Raw genomic sequence first — 27,905 nt, 5'->3', positions numbered from 1 at the left:
CTTCTTCTTCTTCTTCTTCTTCTTCTTCTTCTTCTTCTTCTTCTTCTCTTTACTTGTTTAAAAATCCTTCCTTCAACATTATATGCCCTGACTTTGAACAGAGGGACCCTCTAGTGGCTAAGTTTTCCAACAGTCTACAATTGCCTTCACAAAATGAAAAGGTACAATTGACCTGTGAAGTTGGAGGAGGGCAGGGCTGCCATTGCCTCCCCTGTTTTCACAGAAGGATCTCCACGCATTCTTCTGCTCTCTCACCACTCAATGGCATCCTTCCGTTATCTTCTACAATAGCACGCCGGGACCCGCTGCAGCATGCTGCTTTTCTCCTGGGCCAATGTGACAGAATGCAGCTTTAGGGGAAGAGATGCACATTCATCACCCAACCTCTTTCTACAAAATGTTGCTTTTCCATTCCATGCTGCCCCCACAATAAATGAAGTGGGAGATTTAGTCATCAGACCTGAAAAAACGAAAACAAACAAAAACAAACAAAAACCAAAAAAAAAAAAAAAAAAAAAAAAAAAACCAAAAGCAAAAAACAAACAAACAAACAAAAAAACCCATGGCATGAATCCTTGCCCTTGATAGAATTTGCTGAGTAGCTCAAGCCACGCTGTTTTCTGACTACTTGTGGTGAAAGATCAAATAGAAACTAAATGTTTCAGGGGCGCCTGGGTGACGCAGTCGGTTAAGCGTCCGACTTCAGCCAGGTCACGATCTCGCGGTCCGGGAGTTCGAGCCCCGCGTCAGGCTCTGGGCTGATGGCTCGGAGCCTGGAGCCTGTTTCTGATTCTGTGTCTCCCTCTCTCTCTGCCCCTCCCCCGTTCATGCTCTGTCTCTCTCTGTCGCAAAAATAAATAAATGTTGAAAAAAATTAAAAAAAAAAAAAGAAACTAAATGTTTCAGGGCCACTCAGCCAGCCCAGTGGCCTTTATGGCACCTTTCTTATGTGAGATGTAAGTTTCACGGCCTTTCCCACTTTAGATTCGGAAACCTGGTTCTTCCAGTATAACCCAGAGAGGTGAGAGTCTGAGACTCATTTGCCATGGCCTCCTTACCCAGGGATCTGTCTGGGACCAGCAGCCAAGAGAGAATGTCTCGCAGATTTTAATTAGTTAATTAAATGTCATGCTTAACCCAGAGTGGGCTTCTTGCTAAATTATTTCAGCAGCACCGTTACCAGAAATCATGGCCATACTCGCCTCTAGGCAAAGAACTTGGGAATTTGGGTATGGGGAAGAAAGGAATGTATCCCTTAAGTCTCTCTCTCTCTCTCTCTCTCTCTTTTCAAAAATGGAAGAAAAACCTGGCTCAAACTAGGTTAAGCAAAGGAGGGAGCATGCCAACACAGTCCACTTAGAAGTTCAGGGTTTAGAGCCCTTTCCGGCACGACTAACTAGGCTGCTCAGAGCTAGGCTTCCCTCCATCTTGTAGTCTCTCTTTCAAGACAGAAAGGTGGGTGCTGTGGCTCTAAAATTTGACACCTGTCACCTTCAAATCCAGCAAGTTAGAGCATCTCTCCTTCGAAGACCCCGCTGAGTCTCATAGCATCTCCCTGGCCTGACTCAGCGGCGTATCTGCCCATGACAGAGGACTAGGAGATTCTGATTGGCCATAGCTGAGTCACCTGGTATCACCTGACTGAGTAAAACTGAGGGCAGAAGACCCCAAACACAAACTGGAAGCAACTTCGCAAGGAGGTGAAGCAGTCCAAGAGGACGACGGAGGAGTAAAGCGCTTCTCTAGAGCCCACTCTGTACTGCAGACCAATTATATCAAACTTCTGGGGGCATCCAGGTGGCTCCAGTGTGCAGCCACTGCTGGAAAATATTGTGCCAGAGGCAGCCCTTCTTCTCTCCACCAAAGTCCTTGAATTTCTTTCATTAATCACTCCTCCCGGCAGTCTTTATAGGAGATTTATTTGCCTTTGCTAGATGCTTTCACACATTAGTTAATCGTCTCAATAACATTATCAGGTTTCTATCATTGTTCTTTTCCCTTATACAAATCAGGTAACTGAAACAGAGCGATTAAATTGTTCGTGTAACATCAAACAGTTCTCAGAAGGTGGCGGACACATATGGGTCACCTTAATGATACGTTTCACTAGGTAATGATTATATTTATTGCTACTGCAGCTGCACATCGGGGGGCAGAGCATGTGGGCTACATCGAAAAAGTGGAGTGCCATCCTGACCCATTTAGTCTTGTCTCCCCTCTTTCTACACTCTAGCTTTTACTCTGATCTTTGCTATGGAACATCTACAGACTGAATTCTGAATGTTACCTCCTAACCATGGAGCCCCTTATCACCTCCCCCTACGTCCTCCATGCTCGGTCTTGGTTTTCTTCTAAACTTTCCGTTTCAAATTCTTGAATCACATTTATTGACTGATAGACATCTGTACACTTTTAAACTCTCCTTAAATCACCTGTTTTAACTATATGCCATTTGGGGTGGACAAAAGAGATTTGTCTATCTCTGCTAGACAAGTTTTGTAACAGACATTAAGCAAATGTCTTAATTTCTCTGGGACCTATTCTGCAGTGAGTTGTGTATCTACCAACTTACTTGCCATGTGATCTTGTAAACTTAGAAAAAATCTAAGCAAAGGGTCTAGGATAGTGTCCACACAACAGGGATTCAAAAATGGTAACTACTATTTTTGGTCCTTATTTCCAAAAATTCTTCAATTCTCACTTTTACCCACACAGAAAAAAATTTGAACAACTGAAAGTATCTTATTTTTTTAAGTTTATTTATTTATTTTTTTTTGAGAGAGAGAGAGCAGAGGAGGGGCAGAGAGAGGCAGAAAAAGAGAGAGAGAGATTGAGAGAATCCCAAACAGGCTTCACACTGTCCATGCTGTCCATGCATGGACAGATGCAGGGCTCAAACTCATGAATTGTTTGATCATGACCTGAGCTGAGATCAAGAGTCAGATGTTTACCGGATTAAGTCACTCAGGTGCATCCAAATGGATATGTATCTTAAAAATGCCAAAGAGTAGTTGCACCAACTTGCATTCCCACCAACAATGCAAAAGGGATCCTCTCTCTCCGCATCCTCGCCAACATCTGTTGTTGCCTGGGTTGTTAATGTTAGCCATTCTGACAGGTATGAGGTGGTATCTCATTGTGGTTTTGATTTGTATTTCCCTGATGATGAGTGCATGTGGAGCATTTTTTCATGTGTCAAGGGATAATGGTGCGCTGTTTCAAAGGGACATATGCACCCCAATATTTATAGCAGCACTATCAACAATAGCCAAAGTATGGAAAGAGCCCAAATGTCTATCGATGGAATATAATCAGTATTTTTTGGGTGAACTAAGTGAAGTGATGTGCACAAGGCCACATTCTGAGCTGTTGGAGAAGCCGAGTTGAACAAGCTCTAACCCTTTTTCTTGCTAAAAACAGATGTCCTGAAGGATGGACTCATTTTGTACTCAGAGGTACTTGAGTTTAGTTGTAAAGGGTAGGATAAAAAAAAATTTAAAGAGCTATTTATGGGGTGCCTGGGTGGCTCAGTCAGTTAAGCATCCAACTCTCGGTTTTGGCTCAGGTCATGATCTCACGGTTCGTGGGTTCAAGCCCCACATTGTGTTCTGTACTGACCCTGCAGGGACTGCTTGGGATTCTTTCCCCATCTTTCTCTTTCCCTACCCCGCTTGCTCTCTCTCTGTCTCTGTCTCTTTCTCTCTCAAAAAAATAAACTTAAAAAATTTAATGGAGTGATTTATAAGCTCTGGAAAATGAAGACAGGATGCTAAACCTCTCTAAACCTCAGTTTTATGGCATGAAGAATGAAGACAATCGATGACTGTGGAATTGGAGCACCAGGATGTAATATAGTAGTATCAACTTGTTTCTTATTATTTATGCATTCTTCAGTGGGTTAGATTTTTGGTCCTAGGTTGTGAAGGTGAAGCTATTTTCTAAGCAGCCAAGTACTTCGTATAATAAACTCACTCTGTAGGACATCCCCTTGAAAAATACCCTGAGCATTTAATGTCCATATAATTGACACTGGTTAGTTTATTGTTACAAGAGCTGACTCTTCAATTCTGCTGGATATTAAGTACAAGTCGCCATCATTCATCAATTCGTGACCACAATGACCATTCTTCTTTTCCTTGACTATCACAACTACTTCCTGTCCCTAGATCTCTGCCTTTGATGCTCCTTCTTTCTGGATGCCTGTTACCAGGAATGTCCCATGGTTGCCTTCTTGTCGTTCAGATCTTAACTCATGTGAACTCTTTTCAGGGAGACCTCCCCAACCATCTTACTAAAGATCCTGAACTCCCATACACGCCTACTGTAACACTGGCTTAAGGTTTACAGAACACCTGTGGCTGCTTGAAACTACCATGTTTATTTCTTGGCTTTTAATTTTTTAAGTTTTTCTAGACTACTCAAGGGCTTATGGGATACCATGTGTATCTTATCCATCATTGAACTTCTATGTCCAAGATTTTTATAATACCAATTCTGTGACCAAGATTTTTATAAGAATACCAGTCATATAGGATTAGGAACTACCCTAATGACCTCATTTTACCTTGATTTCCTCTGTAAAGGGCCTATCATCAATAAACTTACATTCCTAAGTACTTGGGGTTAGGACTTAAACATATTATTTGGGCTGTAGGGGGACACAATTCAACCCATAACAGTGAGATATGCATTTTTATGGGCATTTATTTAATTTGTAAACATTCTTTTCTTAGTGAGATCAAAGCCTGTATTTCCCTTGTCAGTAATCTGGTTCACTTCATACCCTGAATTACCTACCACTGACAGCATCTAATAATGTCAGGCAAATATTAAAATCATCTTATAACTGCATGCTGGAAAGAAAGAAAGAAAGAAAGAAAGAAAGAAAGAAAGAAAGAAAGAAAGAAAGAAAAAAAAAGAAAGAAAGAAATCCTCATGTGCTATAGACTATGTGGATATGAAGGTCCGGAAAGATTCTCAGGGAACTGAAGATGTGTTTATCCACAGCCACTTGTTGAACTTCCATAAGCTTCAGCTTTATTGTAAAGATGACATATTTAGTGTAAGGTTGAGGAAGAAGGATGCCATATTTATCACCCTCTTCTTTTATACCAAGGTACCTGTCTTGAATCTTAGTGCTAGATAGAGAAAATGGCGTCAACTCTGAAGGAAGTTCTCTCCTGAGTACACAGTCTGAACTTACACAAATTTGGGGAGAAAAACAGTCACTGGTAAAGAATTTTGTTTCAAATGTCCAACTTTGATCCAACATTGATAGTGCCCTTCAGAAAGTGTCAGATGTATGTTCAGCTTCTCTCTGTAAGAACTCACTTCAGCAATCCTTACAATTAAACTTCCAAGGACTTTAAGTCACAGATAAAAGTAAATCACAAAGTCGCAAGGGAACAAGGTACCATAATCAAAAGCCAGCAAAAGCAGTAGCTAATAAAACGTGCAATAATGGTATATATGGAGATTTACGTTACACACATGCACACACATTCAATATGTTTGAAAAAATTAAAAAAAAAAACTGAACACACATCAAAAAAAGGAAAATATGATTAAAATAATAAAAGATAAGGTTTTAAAAGTCCAAATACACATTTTCAAAATTAAAATCTAATTATTAAAAGTAAAATTCTATGAGCAAGTTTAGAGCAGATTAGAACCAACTAAAAAGAAAAGTAATAAACTACTTGTCAGGTTAAATAAATCACACATATGATGCAACAGAAGTAGTCAAATAGTTGGAAAAATCTGCAAGAAAATTTAAGAGACATTATGAATAAATTAAAATCTAATATGTGATTAATTTTCTTTCCAGAAAGAAAAGAAAGCTTGAATGAAGGAGTGGTAATCATTAAGAAATAAGCCTTGGGCTGTCCCAGAATTAATAAAAGGAAAAAAAGAGATTTAATTATCCCAGTTTTGTCCAAAAAAAAAAAAAAAAAAAAAAAAAAATAAAAAAAAAGATAAGGATGGGAAGGGAAGAAAAAAAGAAGAAATCAGAAGAAAAAGAACATAAAAAATAACAGAAAATGGAAAGGACAGGGCCCATAGACTCTAATTTGTGGCAAATTTATTTTAAAAGTAAATCTGACATAGAAGTTATTATTATTATTTTTGCTAGGTAAGCTTCATACCCACTGTGGAACCCAATGGGGAACTTGAACCCACAACCCTGAGATCAAGGCCTGAGCTGAGATCAACTGTTGGACATTTAGCCAACTGAGCCACCTAGGTGCCCCAGAAGTTATTTTTTTTATTTTAAGTTTTTTTCTGCTATTTACTCAAAAGGCTATTAAATAAACACAAGTTTATTTTTACATTTGATCTTGAATTTCTACTTTTGTACTCCTTATACACACAGTTGACCCTGAACAATGTGGGGTTAAGGAGCAGCAACCCCTGTGCAGTTGAAAATCAGGTAGAATTTTGACTTCCCAAAAACTTAACTACTGTAGCCTTACTGATAAAATAAACAGTTGATTAACACATATTTTGTACATTGTACATATTATACTATATTCTTACAATAAAGGATTTGGAGAAAAGAAACTGTTATTAAGAAAATCATGGGGCGCCTGGGTGGCGCAGTCGGTTAAGCGTCCGACTTCAGCCAGGTCACGATCTCGCGGTCCGTGAGTTCGAGCCCTGCGTCGGGCTCTGGGCTGATGGCTCAGAGCCTGGAGCCTGTTTCCGATTCTGTGTCTCCCTCTCTCTCTGACCCTCCCCCGTTCATGCTCTGTCTCTCTCTGTCCCTAAAATAAATAAACGTTGAAAAAAAAAATTAAAAAAAAAAAAAAAAGAAAATCATAAGGAAGATAAAATATGCTTATAAGTGGACCCATGCAGTTTAAACCCATGTTATTCAAGGCTCAACTGTACAGGTTCATTAGGCACTTATTTAAATATTTTTATTTTAAGCAAATATAAATACATGTTTTGTACATGGGGAGAAGTGCTATTTGGTAATAACTCTATCTAATCTGCTTTAGAATAGACACTTTTTCATAAATGCTGTACAAAGTCAGACATCATCTTAACATCTTTTTCCTCCTCTTAAAATATGCTCAGATATGTTGTTATTTTATTGCTCTCTCTAATTTCTGGACCCCCCATGCAGTGCATCCAGGCTTAGGCAACCTGCAATGCTACATAGTAGATCTATCTGGATCCCCTTCCACAATACTGTTCCTTTTACAATTCTCACCATAATATCCACTGTGCCACGCCATGTATGAGACTTCTTTAGAAGGCTTCCAGTCTCCATAACACAACAAAGAAGGCATAGGACACTAGGCATGAGCCTCAAACCTACCTGGGTGTTTCTACATGCCCCTCTCCTCTCATACCCTAAGGATGGTCAACACAAAGGAGTAGAGAAATTCACATTTTACTGCCTGCGATGCTCTGTCCTCTTTTGCACTAGAGTTTTACCCTAACCTCCACCATTAGGTCTCTCTATTTCTTACAGCAAATTTCCCATATGCCATATCATCCTCCTTTCCATTTGCCCTCACCTGTCTCTGGGACAATAACATGAAAGGCTACAGGAAATGAAATAAGATTATCAAAAAAAGATAAATGGTTGAAAATTTCAAAACAATTATTCTTGTTTATATTCAATGGACCATAATATCAAGTATTCTTTGCCAGTTTTTATCAGATTCCCACTTTCTTTTGTACCTTCTCCTAGGTTCATATGATTTCATGCTGGAGGATGTTAAAGAATTTCCACATGGGGAGATTTGCAACGACAGTTTGAGAACACTGCATAAACACAGGTTTCCCTAAACAGTCTTGCCATTCTATCCAACAAATACAGAAGTCACATGATCCTCCGAGAAATGCCTATAGCATTGGTGTCCTCTTACTTATATTTATTATCACATTCTCAACTACTCTTTAATAATCTCATTGAGGTCTTTTTGAAATCAGAGAAAATTCAGTGCAGCTGGGCCATAGGGTCAACTGGGAAGACACGCAAAGTGGATGATGGTTCCAAGAAACTTTTCCCTGCAACATGATGCAATTACTACTTTCATGGAGGCTTCCAATACTTTACTCTGAGACATTTCTTCCAACCTTCTTTGGATTCCGCAACCTCAATTACTAGGGAATTTCCCAAGTTTGGGTTCCTATGATCGGCTTGTCTCATTACTTGATCCTGATGTTCAACACCCACACTTTTTCTTTGCACCGTTAACACCTTATTGTGGCATTATTTTATGAAGCACCACAAAGCTGTTTTATTAACTCTTTATAATTTATATCAGAGTCAATAAAGTGTTTTGACAAATTGTTCTTTACAGAAAGTTAATACATTGCTACACTAGTCTTTAAATATGCTCTGTCTGAGAGTGAAAGAATTAAGAGTTGCATCAGAAAAGGCATTTCTAAAAACAACAGAAAAGTGTATAATTACACATCATACATAAAGACTATTGTAAATAAGACAAAAATGGATATTACTGAGCCCAAGAAGAATATCATAAATAATGTCTCAGAGTATTGCTATCACTTGATATTCTAACATATAAAGATGTTGCTTTCAGGAAAGTATGGAATATCCCTTTTCACCTTCAGGATGCAAAGATATTCATACTTTACCATGGATTTTTGACCTTTGAGTGATGAAGACTTGTTCCAAACTTATTCCAGTATTCCAAAAATACTCCAAATAGGAAGGAATCACCAAAGTGGTATTGGTAGATCTACCTGTTCAAAAGATTGAGTCTACAGTTATTAACTGATGAACTTGAAAAATAGTCTCTCATGATTAAAGTCATATCAAACATTCATTGCTTTTAAATGTAGCAATAATTAAAATTGTTGAAGTCTCATATTTAAAACCTGATTTGATTTACTTTAAACAAACATAGTTTTCTCTTACAAAGAAAGGCAATAAAGATGATACTCCTAGAAGCAAACAAAACTAAGTGTCCATAGGATATAGACTAGTGACACCTTTCTATTGTTATGTTTGCTACAGCAATTGGACTTCAACCTCAAGCAATATATCCATAGCCCCTTTCCCCACTATTTACAATGGGCTTATATGGAATGTCTTCCTGACCCCTGAAGTTATCTACTTCATTAGGCTAAATTCATGTAAATCTAACCATAGACCACTACTCAACTGGACAAGAACTCATCTTTTCATTGTGAGATAATAAATATTCACTGCCCCATGTGTATGTGCAAATGTGAAAAGAAAAACAGAACATAAACTCTGGTATTACTTTGAATCTTCACAATGCTGAGCGTAAATTTTCTTGTTTTTTTTTCCCCGAGTTTCAAATGAAATGCACTTCAATAACCACTGGAAAGAAGATCTACTTTTTGCATCAGAAGGAGGCCCAATATAGAGAAAAAGACTTAACCATGAAGTAGGTTAGTTTCTATAATTCAAATCACTATAAACAGAGGCTCAGGGAAATGTTGACATACCTTGGAGTATATCCAAGCAGGAGTCTGGCACTGATGGGAGTGTACATAAAATACATATATATACATATACATATACGTATACATATACATATACATATACATACACATATACATATATGTAATATTATCTATAATAATATAATATATATTATACATAATACATATTATTATATGTATACATATTATACATAATAATATATATAATAAAAATATATACATATATAAACAAGGGTGCTTAGGTGGGTTAGTCAATTAAACATCTGACTCTTGATCTTAGCACAGGTCTATCGTCTCAAGGTCGTGATTTCAAACTCTGTGTTGGGCTCTTCACTGAGTGCAAAGCCTATTTAAAAAATTATATATATATATATATAGTCTTATACTTGTATCATTCTATATTTTTCTTGATAATCTAGACAGTCAACCTTAATTGCATCATTTTACACAGGCAAGAAGAGAATGCTACAGGGAAATATTAAATGTGTGAACTACTACCTTCTCAAGTGATGCAGTCAGATAATCAGATCAGGATCAATGTTTCTAAGAAAATATTCAGCCAGTTATATTTATTTGTTATTTACAGTTTGTTAAATGTCTCAATAATAAGGTGTATTGACATTTTGATAGGAGGGAAATAAATATCATAGACATAATTCATTTGGAATCTTTCTAGACGGGTGTATATAGTATCAAATAGTCTTTGGTATTTTTCATCTATTAGTTCTTACCAGTCCTACCTATCCAGGCCCCCAGTTAGTATAAGAGTTATGAAATCTGTTATAAGGTCAAGGAATAAAAAATAATTACAAGGACTTTTGCATTGGAATACAAAAGTATGCAGCACACAAGCAAGGTAAAACTCACAATGTTAAGCATCCAATCTAAAATTACTGGGCATACACAGAAGCAAGAGCACACGATACGTATTGAGGAGAAATACCAATTCATTGGCAGACTCAAATTGACATATTTTAAAATTAGAAGATTAGGCCATTACAACTATTATTATGACTGTATTTCATATGTTCCGTGAGGTAAGTCATGACTCGGAAAACATAAAAAGACTATAAATGAACTTCTGCAGATTAAATTGTTAATGTCTGAGAGAAAAAAATACACTTGAGATTAAAAGCAGACAAGATTTTGCAGAAGAAAATATTGGTGAATTTTAAGAGATAGCAATAAAAACCATTTAAAATTAAACACAGAGGGGCGCCTGGGTGGCTCTGTCAGTTAAGTGTCTGACTTTGGCTCAGGTCATGATCTCACAGCTTTTGAGTTCAAGCCCCACGTTGGGCTCTGTGCTAACAGCACAGAGCCTGGAGCCCGCTTTGGATTCTGTGTTTTCCTCTGTCTGCCCCTCCCCTACACATGCTTTGTCTCTCTCTCTCCTTCAAAATAAATAGACATTAAAAAAAATTAAAAATATATGATTAAATTAAACAAAGAGACCTAAAATTTGTATGGAACCACAAAAGACCCCAAATAGCCAAAGCAATCCTGAAAAAGAAAAACAAAACTGAAGGCATAACAATTCCAGATTTCAATCTATATTATGAAGTTGTAATTATCAAGACAGTATGGTACTGGCAGAAATACAGACACATAAATCATTGGGCTAGAATAGAAAACACATAAATGGACTCACAACTGTATGGTCAACTAATCTTTGACAAAGGAGGAAAGAATATCCAATGGAGAAAAGAAAGTCTCTTCAAAAAATGGTGTTGGGGAAACTGGACAGCAACATGCAGAAGAATGAAATTGGACCGCTTTCTTACAACATACACAAAAATAAATTCAAAAGAGATGAAAGACCTAAATGTGAGAGAGTAAACCATCAAAATTATAGAGGAGAACGCAGACAGCAATCTCTTTGACATCAGCTGTAGCAACTTCTTCCTAGACATATCTCTGGAGACAAGGAAAACAAAAGGAAAGATGAACTATTGGAACTTCATCAAGATAAAAAGCTGCAAAGCAAAGGAAATCATCAACAGAACTAAAAGACAAACTACAGACTGGGAGAAGCTATTTGCAAGTGACATATCAGATGAAGGGCTAATATCCAAAACCTATAAAGAACTTATCAAACTCAACACCCCAAAAATTATCCAGTTAAGAAATGTCAGAATACATAGAATAGACTATTTTCCAAAGAAGACATCCAGATGGCTAATAGACACATGAAAAGATGCTCAACATCACTCATCATCAGAGAAATACAAATCGAAACAACTTCACACCTATCACAATGGCTAAAATTAACAACAAAGGAACAACAGATCTTGGTCAGGATGTGGAGAAAGGGGAACCAGCTTGTAGTGTTGATGGAAATGCAAACTGGTGCAATCACTCTGGAACTATATGGAAGTTCCTCAAAAAGTTAAAAATAGAACTACCCTATGATTCAGCAATTACACTACTCAAAATTTACCCAAAGGATAAAAAATACAGATTTGAAGGGATACATGCCACCTGATGCAACATTATCAATAATAGTTAAATGTCCACTGACTGATGAATGGATAAAGAAGTGATGTATATATAATGGAATATTACTTAGCCATCAAAGAGAATGATATCTTGTCATTTGCAATGATGTTGATGGAACTAGAGGGTGTTATGCTAAGTGAAATAACTCAGTCAGAGAAGGACAAATATCATCTGATTTCACTCTTACGTGGAATTTAAGAAACAAAAGACATGAACATATGAAAGGGGAAAAAAGACAAATGGAATTAAATCATGAGAGACTCTTAAAGATAGAGGATAAACTGGGGGTTGACAGAAAGAGATAGGTGGGGGATATATTGGATGGTGATGGTTATTAAGGACAGCACTTGTTGCAATGAGCATTGGATGTTGTATGTGAGTGGTGACTCACTGAATTCTATAGCTAAAACCAATATTGCACTGTATGTTAACTAACTAGAATTTAAATAAAAATCTGAAAAAGGTGGTTACAGTGAGGCAAAATTAAATAAATAATGAATAAATAAATAAAATTAAACACAGAGAAATAATCAAAGAAAAAATTAAAAGAGCGTCAGTGAGAGTAGGACAATTCAAGAATTCTCATGTATATGTGGAGTTAGAATCCTCAAAAGAGGAGTCAGAAATATTTGAAGAAATAATGGCTCAAAATTTTCCAAACTTAATGAAAACTATACACCCAATTGATCCAAGAATTTCACCAATCCCAAAGGGCAAGAAACATGAAGAAGCCCATAGCAAGTCACATTACAAAATGCTCAAAACTTGTATTAAGCAGAAAATCTTAAAAGCAACCAATGGGGAATGAGGAGCATCCTACTTTCAGAGGGTCAAAGAAACACATCACATTTTCTTGTCAGAAAAAAAATGCAGGTGATAAAAACAGTGAACCAGCAACTTTTAAATATAGAGAGAGGAAAAAAAAAAGTCAACCTAGGATTTAATCTCCAGTAAAAAATATCTTTCAAAAAAGGTAAAATCAAGATGTTTTAGACATATGGAAGCAGAAATAACATAACAGACCAGACCTTTACTATAAGACACATTGAACAAATCTTTTAGGTGAAAGGAAAATACCAAGTGAAAATAAAGGTCAATATGAATGAAGACCATAATAAGACATGATAAATAAATAAGATTTCCCCTGCTTAATTTACATTTACTTAATATTAATATTATTATTATTATTTAATATTCAATATTAATATCGAGTCCAATAATATATAAAATAGATAATATATATGAAACAAGTGTGTTTATCCAAGGAATGCCACTGTATTAACATACTGAAAAAGAAAACCATAAGTCTATCTCAATAAGATGTAGTTAAAGCACTTGGCAAATTAAAGGCCCTTCCTGATAAAGTTTTGGCAATAGAATTGATTACTTCTTCAACTTGATAAATGGCCTCTATAAAAACCTACAGATAACATCATATAATGGTGAAAGACTGAAACTTTCCCTCTAGAATCAGGAATAAGGTAAGATGTCTATTCTTACTCTTTTTTTTTTTTTTTTTTCACTATTCTACTAAAGGGTCTAGCTAGTGAAATCAGTCAGGAGAATAAATAAAAGTCATCCTGATTGTAAAGGAAGAAGTAAAACTGCTTCTATTCAAACATGGCATGATATTTTAATTAGAAAATTTACAAAGATAGGAATCTCCAAAAAAACCCTACTAGAATAATAAGTCATTTAGTGAGTTAAAATTAGCAACACAGAAATAATATACAAAAATCAGTAGTCCTAGAAAAAAATATAGAGAAATCAGAGTTAAAAATGATATTTTAATATCATGAAAAAGGGTAAAATATTCAAAGATAAATCTGACAAATTTGTAAAAGTTGTATGCTTAAACCTGTAACACACTGTTAAGACATATTAAAGAGGATCTGAATAAACGGTGAAATGTACTATGTTCATGGAACAGAATACCAGATTATACTTAAGATGCCAATCTCCCACAATTTATTTTCAGCAGAATCAACATAATCTTAACTGAAATACCACTAGATTTTTTGTAGAAATTAGAGTAGGTATTAAAAATTATATTGAAATAAAAAGAGCATCTAAGATAACCAAAAATTTTTTCAAAGAATAAAGTTGGAGGCCTAAAACATTTGACTTCAAGACTTATTCTAAAGCCAAAGGAATTTAGACAGTGTGATAGTAGTATAAATACAAAGAGATAGTGGAACAGAACAGACATATATGGTCATCTGATTTTTGGTAAAGGTGCAAAGGCAATTCACTAGAAAAAATAGAATCATTTCAACAAATGACGCCTGGACATATTTAAAAAGAGAACTGATCCATACCTCACATCATATAAAACAATTAATTCAGAATGGATTAGAGACCTAAATGTAAAACTAGAACTGTAACTAAATGGCAACATAATAGAAAATCTTTTTGACTTTGAGAAAGGCAAGAAAATTCTTAGGTATGACATCAAAAGCATGATCCATAAGATAAAGCTGTACACTTACCTTACTGGGTAAAATTCAAGTCTAGCATTACCAAGTGTTGATAAAGATGGGTAGGAACTAAAACTTAGCCATGCTTCTAGTGAGAATATCAAATGGGATAATCACTCTGAAATACTTGTGTTAAAACTTACTCTTCTGTTTCAGTGGACACTGGCAAATTAGATACTCAGAAGTAGTGTACCATGAAAAATACATATTTTGGTATGTTCCACCAGAAACTTATTTTCTACAGGTAAAGCAAAAACTGCCCATGTGGGAATTCCTTCAGCTATTTCTCAGCTATTATGACCAAATCATGATCTAGATGGAAATCATTTTTTTCTGAGGATGCACTGCTTGCTGTGGCAGTCACGATGATGAAGTTCCTAGATTTCATAGTTACAGGAGGCTCCAGCTGCTGCAGTCCAACATTCTATTTTGTATTTGTACCAAGTTCATGGTTCCCATAGTTGCTCTCAACTAGTTACTGAACACAGCAGGGATGCCAAGTCACACCCATTTCTGGAAGATTCTATTTCTTAGGAGTGACCTGGGCTTAAGAACTTCCCTAACAGTCTTGTCTAATTTCCTCCAGAACTTTACTGGAGACTAAAATGCTTTCACCCACCTTTTTCCTTCATTCAAGAGCATACCCGCATCATGGTCTGCCATTCCTCCTCTCCAGTCCTGGCCCCCCTCAAATTTTATTCACAAGTTGTTCCCCTAATAAATGTCTTACATGTTTAATCCAATCTTGACATATATTTCTCATACAACTTGGGCTAAAGCAGCAGTTAAAACCATATGCTCTGTGTCAAATGTAAGCCCTAGTGGTTAAATATATTTTGGAATTATTTATTCAATCTATCAACCCAGTAAACCACTTCAGTCAGAAGCTGATATCTGGGAAGTGGATTGCCATACCTCTACCATATTTGGCCTATTTTTCCTTTATTCTGTGGGAAATGGTGCAATGTAGAGAGTTTTTTAACACCAAGTGTTTATTATGTGTTAACAGAACAGTAACATTGTAGAATTTTGCTTTAGAGGGTTTAGATCAGGGAAGGAATAGAAATAGCAGAAGCGGAAAGAAGACATAATTTTCTAGAGAAAACATACAGCTACTGTCGGGATGGAAAGTAGGAGATAGAGATGAGAGGTTCTGAAAAGGTAATCAGTGCAACTTGGCAAGTGGGCAGTTATGTGGAACAGGATTTTAGGTTCATTATTTTTTGTGGAAGTACTTCAAATATGAAGTACATTCATTCTTATGTTCTCAAATGGAGTACATTGAACAAAACTTACACTTTCGGTGGTTGGAAATGTAATATAATTCAATGATAATCTCAGGGACTCGGTAATCTATAATTTTATATGATTTATTAAAGATTTCTTTTCCTTTTACTTAATTTCAGTCACATCATACTGCTGATAGATCATTAGGAACTGCAAATTATAAAAGGTAATAATTTATAACAAGGAACTAAATGTGACTTCTATGGTTAAATATCCCAAATCTTATTACTACACAAAATTAGTAATTGGTTTGTAATTTTAGTGGTCTTTATTTCTTGGCCAGATAAGGCACATTTAATTTTTTTCCTATTACTCTAGATCAATAAAAAATAGTTTTGAATGGGGCTTTTTCCATAAAGATGGGTGGGGGAAGGATATTCTTAGCTACACTCTTCAGTCATGGAACAATATGGATATGACAGCAACTTACTAGCTTTCAATCTCCACTACAATTTCTTCAAACATACAAACTAAAAGTAGTAGTCTTGAATATTGAAATTTTAATAACATACTTCTAGGCAACTTAAGAGGTTTCACAGGTGGATTTTAATTTTTTCCATTCATTAACTGATTCTAGAACTTAACTCATTAGGTACAACTCCACTATTACATATCAATAACAGAATTGGCACATTCTTACTTCAAACATACTATTACACATAATCTCTCTCTGTCTCACATACAGACATAGTACACTATCTCATGAATACACATGCATGCATACATGCACATATAAAACAGTCCTTATGTTGTTAAATTTGATTAAAGTTGTACGAATGATACTACCAAGACTATTTCTACTGATACTGCAATGTTGATAATTTCAAAGGTGTTAAAATTATCACTAAACTATAGAAAGTATAGTTATCAGTTAGTAATAAACAGAACACTATCCATCTCTTTCCAAGGGTTCAGATTTGGATAGCTTACAGGGATGATATATCTGTCACTATTTTTTAGGGTAGCCAATATAATAAAAAATTATCTTCAAAACTTTACCAGTATTCATCAAACGGTAAGACAATTAAATGCAGGAAAGAATAGTCTCTTCAACACCAACAAATGATGCAGGAACAACTGGAGGGTCACATGCAAAAGAATGGATATGGACCCCTTTCTCACACCACACAGAATTAACTAAACATGGATCAAAGATCTAAATGTAAATGCAAAACTACAAAACTCGTAGAACATATTGAAGTGACTTTGAATTCTACCAAAACTCTTACCTAAAAAATAACTAAAAAAAAGTATAATTGAGCTTTAAAAATATTTTTAAATTTTATGCTTCAAAGACTACCATCAAAAAAGTATAAGGACAACCCATAGAATGGGCAAAATTATTTTTAAATCATATATCTGACAAGGGACTTGTATTTAGAATATATGAATAACTCTTACAACTCAGCATTTGAAGAACAACACCATTAGAAAATGTGCAAATAATCAGATAGACATTTCTACAAAGATATACAAAATGCCAATGTACATGAAAAGATGCACAACACCATCAGCCATCAGAGAGACACAAATCATGGTGATTATAATAAAAAAGAGGCAATATTAACAACTGTTGGTGATGATGTGGAGAAATTAGAACTCTCATACACTGCTGGTGGGAATGTAAAATTGCACAGCCACTTTGAAAGAATCTGGGGGTTCTCTAGTGTTAAACATAGAGTTATCATACAACATAGCAGTTCTATTCCTGGATATATATGAAAGAAAAATGAAAACAAGTCGTGCAAAAATGTGTATATGAATAATCACAGAGGCACTACTAATAGCCAAAAAGTGGAAATAACAACATCCATCAAGTAATTAACACATACGTTACAAATATATATATGTATAATTGAATATTATTTGGAAATAAAAAGGAACAAAATGCTGCTACATGCTACAGCATGGAAAAACCTTGAAAATGTCCCAAAATTTATGGTGGTCATGTTTACATCTTTGCGAATTATATAATTCAAACTGGTGATTTATATTATATCTGAATCATATCTCAATAAAACTTTGAGAAAAGAAACGTAGTCAGTAGCATTTTTAGAACAAAATTCTCAAGATTAGAACTGTAAAGTTGAAGGAACTTATAAATAGCTTTTTTTGCAGAAAATTGCATAACTTGTTAATACATTGTGTTTGTGTCTGTGCGCAAAACATATTTACTGCTTTAGTTAAGTCTGAATCTTAGTAATAAGTCAGATTTTACTTGATACATCTTTTGAAGCTGACCTGGATGTTGGGAGACAAATTCATGTCATGAGTTATTTTCTTGTCCATCATCCATGAGACTCCAACCTCCCTAACCATTAATGCTTCTTATAACACTCAATTAAGGAGACATAAAGCTCTAGACATAGCACTTTTTAATGTCCTAACTCTTTTTAGTCTTTGGTAAGGAGAACACATTGCAACCTTTTTTTGTGTGTCTAGGGAGAACTAGATCCACTCATTTTAAGAATGGTGAATTCAAGAACTCTGGTAGTAAGTAACCAAACTGAGAAAAAAATAATCTCAACTTAGTTTTGATCTAAATGATAGAGGCAAAACCTAGTAAAACATGTTATATTTCCAATCATCTGGTTATTCTTTGATCTTTGAAACTTCTGCATAAATAGCAATTAGTATTAATAAGTCATAATAATATTTTAATAAATAATTCAACTCCATATATTTAATTCAACAGTCTTTAGCTTGCTTAAACTTTCATTGCACATTTTTTTTCATCTAAGAACCATATAATATTTTTTGTATGAGGTTAAGTTTTAAAATAATTAATTTAGTTCACAGCATTAGTTCTATACAATAATTTCACTAAAGACAGAATTGTAAAATCTCAATGTGAAACCATAAAACATCAATAAAGTTTAATTTGAAAAGTTAACAAAGTCCGTGGAGACTCAACCACATTTTATTACAATTCATTGTACTCATAGTTAATACTGCCAAGATGTAGAAATGTTGTGGCAAATAAGCCTTTCTCATTTTTTTTTCAAAGTTATCACGGCAGCGCTTAACAGCACAATAGTATAGCTATCACAGAGTGAAGGAGATAACAAATAAATGTGGTAGAAAGACACAAAGGAGAAAGGAGGAATAAGAGAAAGAGGTGTAGAGCATGCATGCACATATTTTCCGTTTCTTTTTCATCTTTATTGTGAAGTCCCTGACACATAAAAATGGTATATATTCATGGTATACAACTTGATGGTTTGATTTGTGTATACATTGTGAAATGATAATCACAATCAAGCTAAATAACTAATCATTCACATGTACATAATTGCCATCGTGTGCCTGTGTGTGTACGGTGAGAAAATTTACTGTAAGATCTATTCTATTAGCAAATTTCAACTATATGCTAAACATTGTCACCATGCTGTATATTAGATCTCCAGAACTCATTCATCTTGCATAACTGAAACCTTGTGCCCCTTTGACCAACATCTCATACCATCTTTCCTCTGCCAGAAACCACCATTCTACTCTCTGCTCCTATGAGTTTGACCATTTTTAAATTGCGCATGTAAGTGAGATCATGCAGTATTTGTCTTTCTGTGCCTGGCTTATTTAATTTAGCATAATGTGCTCCAGGTTTATTTATGTTGTTGCAAATGACAGGATTTCCGTCTTTGTTAAGGCTGAATAGTATTGCTGTGTGTGTGTGTGTGTGTGTGTATGCGTGTGTGTCTGTGGTGTGTGTGTGTGTGTCTGTGTGTGTACACTACATTTCTTCACCCATTCATCCATTGGCAGATAGTTAGGTTGTTTCCATATCTGGGCTGTTGCGGATAATGCTTCAATGAACGTGTGTGTACAGAAATCTCTTCCAGTTCCAGTCTTTATTTCTTTGGGATATATATTTACATGTAAAATTGCTGCATCATATAGTAGTCCTATTTTTCATTTGGTTGAGAAAACTCGTATTAGTTTCTGTAATGGTTTTACCAATTTACATTCCCACCAATAATGTACAGGATTATCTTTTCTCCATATCTTTACCAACACTTGTTACCTTTTGTCTTTTTGATAATAGCCATTCTGATGGGTGGTAGGTGATAGCTCAGTGTTGTTTTGATTTGTATTTCATACTCCTTGATTTCAAAATATATTATAAATCTTTGGTAATCAAAACAGTATGGTACAGACATTACAATACACATATAGGAACATGAAAGAGAGCCCAGAAATAAATTCACACACTTGGGGTCAACTAATCTTTGACAAGTGTGGCAAGAACACGCAGTAGGGAAACGACAATCTCTTTAATAAGTGGTGTTGCAAAAATGGAATACCCACATGCAGAAGAATGCAAGAGTCTCCCTATCCCACACCATCTATACAGATCAACTCAAAATGACTGAAAACTTAATTTAAGACCTGAAACTATAAAACTATAAGAATAAAACAAAGAGGAATATCGTCTTGACATTAGTCTTGGGAATAATTTCTTTGGTCATGACAACAAAAGCACAATCAACAAATGCAAAAATAGACAACTGGCATTGTGTTAAATTAAATAGCTTCTGCCCAGCAAAGGAAACAATCCACAGGGTGCAAGGGCAACCTACTGATTGGGGGAAAATATTTGCACACCATATATCTGATAAGATATTAACATCCAAAATATTTAAGGAATTCATATATTTAGTAGAAAAAAAAAACTATGAAAAATGTACAAAGGTCCCGAATAGACAGCTCTCAAAAGATATACAAACGACCAACAGGTGAACAACTAATAAGGAACAAAAATCCTCTCCATGAACACAATTTTGACCAGTTCTGGAAATCTAACTTGAAGCTATAGTCATACAGGAAAACAAAAGCATACGTACAAGATGTTCATAGAAATTGAAATTGTATTTGGAATACATAGAAATTGTATGTGGAATAGCCAAATGTGGGGATCATACAGAATATTACTACAGGCCCAGTTTGTACTCATTGGTCCACCTTCCATCAGCACTTTGAATAGCATAGAGAGGCCAGGAAATGACAGTCCATTATGGCATATGTCTCCCTGAAAACAGTCTGAAGACAGATATTTACAAAGCTTCAGACAACCCACCACGAGTCAGCCCAAGTGCTTGCTATGTCCTGCTCATTTTGAAAGGCATTTATCAAATGTCGAATGGGTGCTAGGTGCTCTGGTAGGAACTATAAGAGTCTTACTGGATAATCACCAAAAAAGCCATGTTTCTGAATGAGTCAAGTGGGTCCCAGTGAAGAGCAACAACAACAAAAAAATTGCATTGTAGGAGATCAAGTTTCCGTTAAAGTAGGTTGCTCATGATGAATGCAGGAACAAGTCTTGTATAAACTGACCATAAATCAGATTTCTTTCATGCTTCTCATCCAGAGTGGGTCCCCCACCAAACATCAAACTGTCTGCCTCCAGGATTTTGCTTATATTCCCTTCCTTTTGCTGAAGTAATGCCAATATTTCTATATACAGTTATAGTTATAACTGTTCTATGAACCAGTCTTCCTCAACCTTTCATTTCTGGTAGATGTTTAACAAATGTTTAGGACACTACTTAACTATTAACTACCTATTATTTATGTAAAATATATGATTTATAAATTGTATGGAATATATATTTTATAATATGTATAAGGCACTATGGATAAACAAAAACATATAGAAAAATGGTGTTTAAATATTTTATTGTATTTTCCCATAAATGATGAGAATATTTCTATGTCACAAAACAGACCTCTCTATTATCTCTTTTGATGAGTTCCTAATAGTCCATTGCATAGACAGATAGATGCACCAAAATTGACTTAACCACACATATTATTAGATACTAAAAAAAGCAACACTGTAATAAAGATCCTTATACATATATGTCTGAGGACACACTTTGTTTTTATTAATTCTTTATATCAAATTCTTAGATATGAATTGTTGGCTCAGATTTCCTACAGTATTTCTGTAGCATATGCCTACAGAAAAGCACAATTTTCACATTCACAAGCCAGACATGATTTTCTTTTCCTTAAGTGTCTCAGCACGACTAAATCATATCACTATTTTTAAATCTTGGTAAATATGATAGTTAAATGTAATATTTTACTACTTTAATAGTTCACATCTCTTTTATTTACTATTACAGTAGAACATCTTTCCACGCATTTCACATTTTTCTAAGCTTTGATACTGATCAAATTATATGGAAGTATCTATTCTTGGATGGTTTGTTAGACTTTTCTGAAAAGCTGTCTATTTGTGGTGAAGATAAAAAGTGTGTTTGCTTGTTGCTACATTTTGAGTATCTATTATGGTTATTGGCCTATTCAGGTTAAAAGCTATTTTTTAAATGTGATTTTATCCTCTATTTTATAATAGCAAGCAGTTATATTACTCCTTTTCTCCATGAATAGCTTTGCCAGTGGCTTATCTTTCCAAAAATTTAACCTTATCTCAATTTGTAAATTCTGTTACTTTTCTAGTAGTACTTATTCTCCTTAGAGGTGTGTGCATATGAGTATGTGTGTGTCTCTGTGACTGTACGTGCCTTCTCTTGATCGCATAATTTATTTATTCTAATTTTTCTTTGATAGTAAAAAATAAGTAATAATTTTCCTCTTTACATATCTTGGGATAAATAACATAAATTTTTATAGGCATTGTTGTCATTATAACTACAATTTTTATTTCCTAAAACTTTGGCTTAATTTTTAGGTAGATTTCTTTTAAGTTTATAACAATTTGGGAATTTTAACTGATTTCTTTGGATAAGGGTAATTTTGTTTCTTTTTTATTGGATGGTGGTTAGCTGTTATTAATTTAAAGTGCCATTCTATTGCACTCAAGTAATATAGCCTTTGAAACCTCTGGTTTGGGCTTTGATATTTTCCCTGAGTCATACAGACAAATTTTGAAATATTGCATTTTGCACTTGAAAAGGAACTACATAGCTTTTGTACGAAGAGGACAGAGTTTTATATATAAATATATTAAATTAATCTATGTAATTAATTATCACCTACATTATCTGAAGACATATTAATATGTTACTGTCAACTTACGTAATTGACTATAATACATATTGTCAATTTCACTTTACTTCTCTAACTACTTTGCCTTTAATATTCCATATTCTGTGTTCATCGAAGTTACTTAGTTATGTTATCATTGTGAATTGCGTCCTTAACTAATTTTTAAAAATGCCTACTAATTCTGTTTAAATGTTTTTGACTTAAAACATATGTCATGATACCAGTAGTGTGAAATTGTATGGAATAGTGAAAACAGCACTAACTCTGGAAGTCATGGACAAGTTAGTGCATAACTCTGTGCCTCAGTTTCTTTAGCTGTAAAGCAGGGATAATAGTACCTTCCCCATATTTTGTCTGTGAGGGCTTACAACTCTGTAATGATTAGCAATAGTATCTTTTTCTGTTTACATTGTCCTGAAAATACATGTCTTGTTTGTTTTATACTTGTTTCCCACTTCACTTTCAGACTATTTGTTATAATCAACACCTACTGATGTTTGGGTTTTTGAAGGGAATGACGGTGCATGGGGATAAACTTGTTTAGTCGTTGTCCTTCTGTGCAATAGCACAATAGATGTTGTGGTACCAATGGCATTTGGAGCCAGAAGATATGGGATCCAACCTCTCAGGTCTTATACTTTATCACCTTTGGGAAACTCATATAACCTCTTTCAGACGCAGGGTTCTTACTTGTAAAATAAGAATAGCACCCACTATAAAAATCTTTGGTGAGGCTCAAGTGAGGTAACATGCAAGAAAGCCCTTTAAAAACAGAAATGGTGTTCAGTTTTGCTAGTTACTATTGTCATTGCAAACTCACAAGTCCTTCCAGAATCTCTTAGGAGCAGGTATCTTCATAATTCAAAATATTTTGGATTTCAGAAATGTGATTCAGTACATATGCCAATGATTAGATTGAGTGAGGTCTGAAGTAGCAGTCCATAATCAAATGCATTAATATTTCTGAAGCAAAATAGACAAATATTCCCACCAAGTGGGATAAATAAAGAATGTATCTAGTTTTATGACTATCTTTAGGACAGGTTTCATTCTCAATTGAGTCACAGAAACTTTTTATTTCAATGGCTTTTTGTATTTTGGAGTTGGTGATGAGACATTGTTGACCTTTATTTCCGTGATTTAAATATTAAATCTAATTTCTGTGTTGGGAAGTTCATGCAGATTCCATTTTTAAAGAACATTTATTAAATGTCTAGATGTGTGTGTTGTATAAACAATGAGAGAGAATATGAAACAAAAGAAGAATCTAGGTAAATTGGATTTCATTAAAATTGAAATATGTTGAGTAGGAAAGGATCCCATCAAGAGAATAAAGAGATATAAAATGGGAAATATATTTGAAAATCATTTATCTGATGCAGGTCTACTGAGTGTGTGTATGTATGTGTGTGTGCACTTGACTTTTATTCCTCTTGATTGTATGTGATAAAATATTATTTCCACACAATATCAAAGGCCTGAAAAAGACACTGACTTTGTTCCTATTTTCTGAATAATAGGTATGAGTATTTACACATTTAGGGAAAAGATAATGGACATAGCACTCTTCTAAAATTTGGATCCAGGCAAATTCTACTTTCCTGAAGTTGTCTATTTCACCTACTTCTACTACCTGGCTTTCGAATGTTTCTAGCTATTCAACTTTATTTATTTATTTATTTATTTATTTATTTATTTATTTATAATTTTTGAGAGAAAGAGCGCAAGTGGGGGAGGGACAGAGAGGTAGACACAGAATCTAAAGCAGGCTCCAGGCTCTGAGCTGTCAGCACAGAGATCATGACCTGAGCCAAACTTCAACGCTTAACCAACTGAGCCACCCAGGTGCCCATCAACCTAACTTTTAAATATAATTTCTAAGTTACCTGCTATCAAGAATTCTTTCTTTTGATAACCAATTTCTCTGTATTTGTTGTATCTATAACTTTCAGCATGCATGCAAATCTCTCAGTTTCATGGCTACTCTTTTGTGTTGTTTATAAAGCTCCCTTCATTTTAGTACCATTTTCTTGAGTGTGCAGGGAAGATTTGGTATAGGTAAGCAGGACAGACCAGTATCCAAGGTGCAATGAGACAAAATGTACCAGGGTCTTGTTGTTATTGGTGTCCAATCACGAGTCAGTGCTCATCTCGATACGATGACGGAAGTGTGAATTTTGTCCATTTTCTGAGGTGGTGCCTATCTCACAAAAAGCCAGGTCAAAGCCAGTTCATAACCTAATTTAGTTTTCCTTTTTTTTCTTCATTCCAATTACCTTAAATCAGTCAAAAGTTTTCATAGTTTTTCTACATATTAGTTCAATATAGCTTGTATTATCATCTTATTTCTTTGTCCTCATAATGATAAACTACATAGAGGCCATGTTTTATAATTTAGACTTGATCTGTATTTGTCTGAACACATTTGGAATGAGAAAACGTTAGATTTTGAATGGATTTTATCTGAAATTTTTTAATTAAATTTGCATAACACAAAATTTTACAGAGTAAATTTTTGGAGAAACATAATGGTTAAGAGAATGTGCTTCAAATTTTAAAGAGCTGGATTGGATTTCAATTTTTTTAATTGATTTTCAGATTAATTTATTAAAAAAATTTTTTTTAACATTTATTTATTTTTGAGACAGAGAGAGAGCATGAACAGGGGAGGGTCAGAGAAAGAGGGAAACACAGAATCTGAAACAGGCTCCAGGCTCTGAGCTGTCAACACAGAGCCCGACGCAGGGCTCGATCCCACAGACTGCGAGATCATGACCTGAGCCGAAGTCGGATGCTTAACCAACTGAGCCACCCAGGTGCCCCTCAGATTAATTTATGGTATATAACTTTGAGCAAGATACTTTAAGTTTTGTTAGTATTCTTGTCATTAGCAATAATTTCACTTTAGCTATCAACAATTTCAGTTTTTAAAAACTTTTAAGTACAGAAAAAATGAAAATGGAAATTCTCATGAATTATTTTTAAGAGATTATTATCCATCATAAGAGAGGCAAAGAAACAATTTGACAAGGCATATGATAAGGCTATTCCTTCTGAAAACCTTGACATCATCAGTGTGTTACATTTTAAAGAAATCGTCACTTTTTAGATAAATGTAGCATATGATTATTAAATGGCTATAGAGTACCTGTATTGATTTGGTTTCATTCTGCTTTCTGGGACCCAGAATCTTGGATCGCCTTACTTGCATTTTCTACTGAAAAGTTGGGAAAAAGAAACAGAGGGTGAGAAATCAGAATCAAAAGAATTGCATTCTAAAAATCAGTCCTTGTTGAACATGAAACAGAAGACCATGGGCTTCCGTATCCAAACAAATTTTAGAAGTTCTTCTCTTGAGATCACATTCTTGAAACATAGTCTGGAAGATTGACCTTTATTATTATTTATTATTATTATTACTGAAACCTGCCTGAAAGGACAAAAAAAAGTTGCCAAAAAGTTGTGCGTTAACTGGTCAAATCATCATAACACCGGTGAATGGCAATATCTTTGTATCATCTCAAGTCTTAGGATTTAGAAACTCTAATAGAAATGAGGCATGAGAAATTTTGCTAATACTCAGAAAAATCTCAATTCAGAATTAGAATTTTTGTCTTAACGCACCTCTAATGTTTTAAAGAGAGATTAATTATTCTATAAGACAAGCAAGTTATTTTGCAAGTTATTTTAATGCCCACTGTCAGTTCTCAATATCTTTTGATGTTCATATGAACTTGATGTTATTCATCTCTTAAAATATCTAGATAAGAGACAGAAATTGCCAACTAAATACACAGACAAACCAAGGTATATCTTCCACCTTTTTGGACACAGACCTGTCATCATAGCCTTCCAAATCACCTTTTCACCTGCATGCACACTCTATACATTCATCAAACTCATTTCTTGAAACGTTCCTGATAGTATTCATTCTACTTTAAACCACCTGTCAAAACAACCCTTTAATTAGGTTAAGCTGTCTGGCTTTGTGAAAAGGTTTACTGTACTCAGTTGTCCCTGCCATAAAATTAATAGTTTGACCAACTTCTAAGGAGACAGATTTTGCACTCGTGAAAGTCAAATTAAATCCACCTTTGCCAAACGGGGAAAAATTGGTGTGTCTGAAACTTTGAAAGCAGCACTTCATTTATTATAATCTTTCGAGTGCCAAAGTACAAATTAGGTAGAACTGCAGCTGCAAGAAAGCCCACGTTAGAGCACATTGCTCTCATGACCCTTTTAGAAGGCAATGCACCTACAAGATAATGAACAGAGAGAATGACTGTACCAGAGTCAGCACTGCCAAATTTCCGACCAAATTTGCAATAAGCAACCAATCATTCAGTAAATTAATATTCCACAGACTCAAATATTATGTAGGCTAGTCACTGCACATCATTTCTAGACCACAATTCTGATATTTTCCAGGAACAAGGCTCATTATATTATTAAAACTCAGGAGAATAGGATTGGTTTTTAAAATGCTTTATAATTTCATTCAGGTCTTAACTAAAACTGCTTTTGGACCAACATTCCTTCGGTTGAAGTAGCAAAGGAAATAATACTTAAGGCCATTTAATCCTGAAGACAAAGTGATTTCGAGTTTTGGGTTGGGATTTTGTTTTTCCCTCAACACGTTGCATAAATGGATCTTCTCCTGACTCGGAGATAAAAATGATTAATGATTCCAATTATTATTTAAGGTGTGTAAAGTCTTAAGTTCTCTAAGGCAGGACTCAAAGTGGACAGTAGAATTAGCTAAGACAAAGTGCTCTGATATTTTTCATAGAGTCAAAAGGAGTTATCAGGAAAGTTGCAAAAGCACTATGTTTTACCTGAAAACATTGGGAGGGTAAGAAGTAATTTAAGACAAATATTGATCAATTGATTACTTTCCTTTATCCTCATATTTTCATTCAGTAAACGTACTTTATTGAAACTTAATTTGATAATTATCTTCAACTATAGTTTTACAGAGTTTTCAAGAAACCTGGTTTCTTGCTTATTCCTTAGTATTAGATGTGGGGTTTTAAGGCAGTCACTTAACTCTGAGAAGAGTTACGTCATCTCTCAATATTACCTACAAATATGATTCTAAAAGACAAGTGCTCAGAGATGTTTTTGCTATTTCTTCACATTCTTATACGATACTTCTTAACCTAATTGAAACTTTTT

Source organism: Herpailurus yagouaroundi, unplaced genomic scaffold, assembly GCF_014898765.1.
Source record: "Herpailurus yagouaroundi ecotype Mexico unplaced genomic scaffold, PumYag 141, whole genome shotgun sequence".
In the NCBI taxonomy this organism is placed as follows: domain Eukaryota; kingdom Metazoa; phylum Chordata; class Mammalia; order Carnivora; family Felidae; genus Herpailurus; species Herpailurus yagouaroundi.
Note: the sequence above shows the minus strand (reverse complement) of the source record.